Source organism: Coenobita brevimanus, chromosome 69, assembly GCF_032717465.1.
Source record: "Coenobita brevimanus isolate Jiangsu-jjx chromosome 69, ASM3271746v2, whole genome shotgun sequence".
NCBI classification, from domain to species: Eukaryota; Metazoa; Arthropoda; class Malacostraca; order Decapoda; family Coenobitidae; genus Coenobita; species Coenobita brevimanus.
In genome coordinates, this window is record NC_137022.1 from 30,164,898 (window position 1) to 30,169,229 (window position 4,332).

Consider the following 4,332-nt stretch of genomic DNA (forward strand, 5'->3'; position numbering starts at 1 on the left):
TAGTCACTGACAGCATAAGCCTTGCAGAGTTGCCAAGTTCATATCACTGAACTTTTTCTCAAATACGCTAGAAATTGTTAAATATATATATACAAAACTACAAATGACTACTGGAAAACAGACTGTAATATCTTAAACAACATTAAGAATTTCCAGATATCTCTCTTACAACGCTAATATCACATATCTAGTCTCTAAAATTTACTGCTAAACAGATTTGACATCTCCAGATCTAGCGAGAAATTCTAAATTGGCAACACTAATACGTTGTTGTCTACCCTGACAGACTTCGTAAACTCCCATAATTATCCCTTTTGCTTCTCTATTCTGCTAGTCAGCGGTGTAAAAAATTTCAAATTTAGTCTGCAAACGTCTGTAGTAATTAATAAGAATACATACAACTGTTTTAATAGCAAGAACTCAGTACTTATGTATGAGCTGTCACTTTATGGATATTCGTGGAACAGGCAGACGATTCACAGAGGCGGCGATTATGAACTTAGAGTTTCATCTGGGAATCGTACTTTTTAATCCATAACTGAAATAGAAACCAATATGAATTGTCTTAATCACATTTATGAACGGGGATGCGGAAAAGAAACAAGAATGGAGGAGAAGGAGGAGGTAAATGAAAGAATGGCAAAATGGACGAGAAGGGAGAGGGAACTTGGAGGGAGAGGGGAAAAATGACTATTTCATGTACAATACAGGTACCCATTTGGTGTTGTATGTGATTTCTCCCCTCCTGCCCTATGTTGCCTGCAGAACACAAGGACTAAACTACCCACCAATGAGCATTAATTCTCCATAAACACATGTGTTGCTTACTATCTCCTAAGCTTTTGCATTAACAAAAACTCATTGACTATGTATCATCCAGGGTGGAGCACATTCTTTGCATGTCTGCTTTTCCAAAAACCTCCATTCGGGAAGATTTGAATGTTCATCACCACCTTTAGTGTTCCCCTCCATTTACTGATTCAGCAGGCAAACAAACTCACATCAGTCCATTAACTGACCTGGACCACTGTGTACAGCATGTTACAAAAAACATATTTGTACTTTAATTCTTCTTCAGTAGACTTCACCTTTTCCTCACATCTACTTTTTTCTCAACAAAGACATCTTCCATTTTCAGCCTGCATCCTTACCCACAACCCTAACTAACACTTTTAACTTCTAAACTTCACCTTCAGGCCCTTTCCTTCACTCCATCCTACCCAATATAAAACTTCAGAAGACAATTTGAATAAAGCTGTCATTAGATTTAAGGAGTTTAGCACAAATCTATTGGAACAACAGGAAAGGCACCATACGAAGAATATTTTTATTAGTTTTATAACTTTTACATAGGAAACATATATATATACCTCCAAATTAGGCTTATTACACTTACCAAAATACTGTACTGACATCTTACTAGCTAGGACTAAAGGCAGACCTACAGGTGGGTTAACTCAACAGTGGAACAACTTTTCTATAATTTGTGTCTAACTATCCATTTTTCTTTAGCATTGCTATTTCTCATGACATCATATCAAATTATAGATAGTATCAACCTTGCATGTCATGTAAAAAAAAATAAATCATATCTGCAACTAGGATTCAATACAACCCTGATTTTTACAAAGCAGTGTACACCAATCACCAAACTCAAACTGGTTATGTAGGATGAAATAGAATGTGACATTATCATTATGCATTTAAATACTAGTTTATATTCTGGTGTACTGTTTGAAATCTTGGCAACTTTACAAGTACTGTAATACCTGAAATTTCAAGATGCATTTTCCGACAACATAATCTGCATAACATTTTAAAGACAAGAAGAGTGTGCTAAAATATACACAGTTAATCCCAGTTTCCCACAATGAGAGACAGACACACAAACACACACTTAGATGCACCCAGAATGTTCACACCTCTTACCATTATAAATCAGATCCATACTTTTTTTTTTTTTTAACAGTACTACAGTAAAAGTTCATCGAGAATCCCCTACCAGCACTGTCCTGCCTTCCATATTTCTTATTCTTCCCCTAAAGACAGAAAGTATCATTTCATTTTGCATCATTCATAAAGGCTCCAATGTGCTTGCTTGTGTTGGCCTTGGTCACCTAATGGCAGCTATTTTTGCTGCTTGATCTCTAGCAGCCTTTCTAATAAGTCTTTATCCCTGAGGTCACAATGTATGACCTTATCCCAAGCTTTTTTCAGTCTTCTTTTTTATATTTTGCTTATGTGCTTCATACTTCTATCACAATAATTTCCATTTAACATCTTGCACCAGCCAGCAGGGATATTTCAATGGACTTTTGGTTGTGACAGTATAGTACCACTCTAAATGAAATATTTCAAGTACAGTATCCTCTCTGTGAATAGGTGCAGAACTAGAAATTACTGTAACTATTTAAAGCCACTGTTACTTATTACATTAATGCAGTTGTTACATATTAAATTAACTAATGACAATGATGGTTAGACAGAGGAGACAATGTCATTAATTCCACCAGTATGATGAAATGTTTTATATTTCATTCTTGCTACTGCCGGATAATTTTACTCAAGAGATACCTGGTGGAGATGAACCTGAAAACAAACTCAAGTAGCTATTTTAAGCTGCGACGTACATGTCTACCATTAGCTAAATAAAATTAATAATCTGGCAATATCAAGACTAGAATTTTTCATGGTGTCACTGTATCCATAAGGTTAAGCTGCTTAACACCACACCTGCACAGTTTCATCCCACTTTACAGTAGCGCAAATACTCGGATTAAAGCCTTGATGGAGTGCAAAGGCCTTGAATCGAAGAAATAAGTATTCAGATATATGAAAACCTGAGATCTGGGAGCTATCCAGTCAATAACAGGGACAGATCCAGGAATATTTCTGAGGTGTTGCCCATATCACTTTCCAGAGTAATGAGGATCTGGCATTTCCTTTCTCTTGGCCAGCTTATTATTTGTCAACCAAGGATGATTTGCATGACATTTGTATGGGAGAAATAAACATGATAGTCAATGAAAGATGCAGTCCATGTATGTAAAGTGCTGTATGCTAATCTTCAGGGTGGTAAAGCAGAAGTGTTGCCCAGACAGCATGGGAAACACCCCTGGATCCACCCATGAACAGCAACTAAAATGCTATGGTCATGGTGGGAAATAGATTACCTATGATATTGATCACAATTATGAAGCTGGGTGTTTAACTCTGTATCATTTCCCATACACACTAATGACCTAAGTACCTTTTGATTATGGAATGCCTTATGCTGGCACTTAAAGGAACATTGCATAACCTGAAAAGCTCAACATTATCAAACCAAAATTAACACAAGGAGAAAACATCCACATGCACCTTGATGTACTAACTCCATTTGATCGTTGCAAAAATTACCCAAATGAAATGTTAAAATATCTTGATGTTCTAAGTTCCCTTTGATCTTTGTGAAAATTAGCTAAATAATAATTTCACCACCAAGTTACCAGCAGTTCACAGCAGAGTTGCATTATACACAAAGTACACTGTTGAGATACACATCCACTGCACCACGTAATTCCTGTTCAATGCATACTGTAGAAAGTACTTTGCTATCATAACCTCCATCGTCATTATCATCATCCTGCCTCTTTCCCCCACCGAGGTGAAAGACACCACTACAGGTGTACTAAGCTCAAATCTTCACTTTTGAAGTAGCCTAGTGAGTAATGATCACACAATAAACTTTAGCACTTCTTTATTCATACAAGGATGTCCTTTACCTGAGACTTTTTTATCACTTATTTTAGCAACAGTACCTAGTTTATAAAGTATCACCAAAAAGTAAAATCAGAAACTCTATAACTTATTCCAAATTTATTTCATATACTATACCTGTACTCATTTAATGCTAACAATGCAAGATTTCAGTCAGTTCTTCATCAGAACTGAGTTTCAAATGATTACCATATTCTGATTCTTGTATATTTGTGGCTGGCATATATACTTCTCTTTGACAGAGCACAAACACTGTACATTAAAAATGAAACAAGATACTGTATGTACATACAAATATGTTGTTTTGTTGGATTCTGCCATTATACAAATCTAATGTTCAGAGTCACTCTACAGTACTTATAACAGCCCAAATGAGCACTACATACGTGTGTTGTAATATTGATGATTTCATACAGATGTTAAACTGTTCATCCTTATTTTAATCTTGCTGCTACTAGAAGATTTCATTCTCTTGTAACGAAGGTATTAGAAACAAACTCCATTAACCATATCAACAAAATGACGTCTTTATGAAGTTTGCCCTTGCTTGAGAGGAAGGGGTTAGATGGAAGA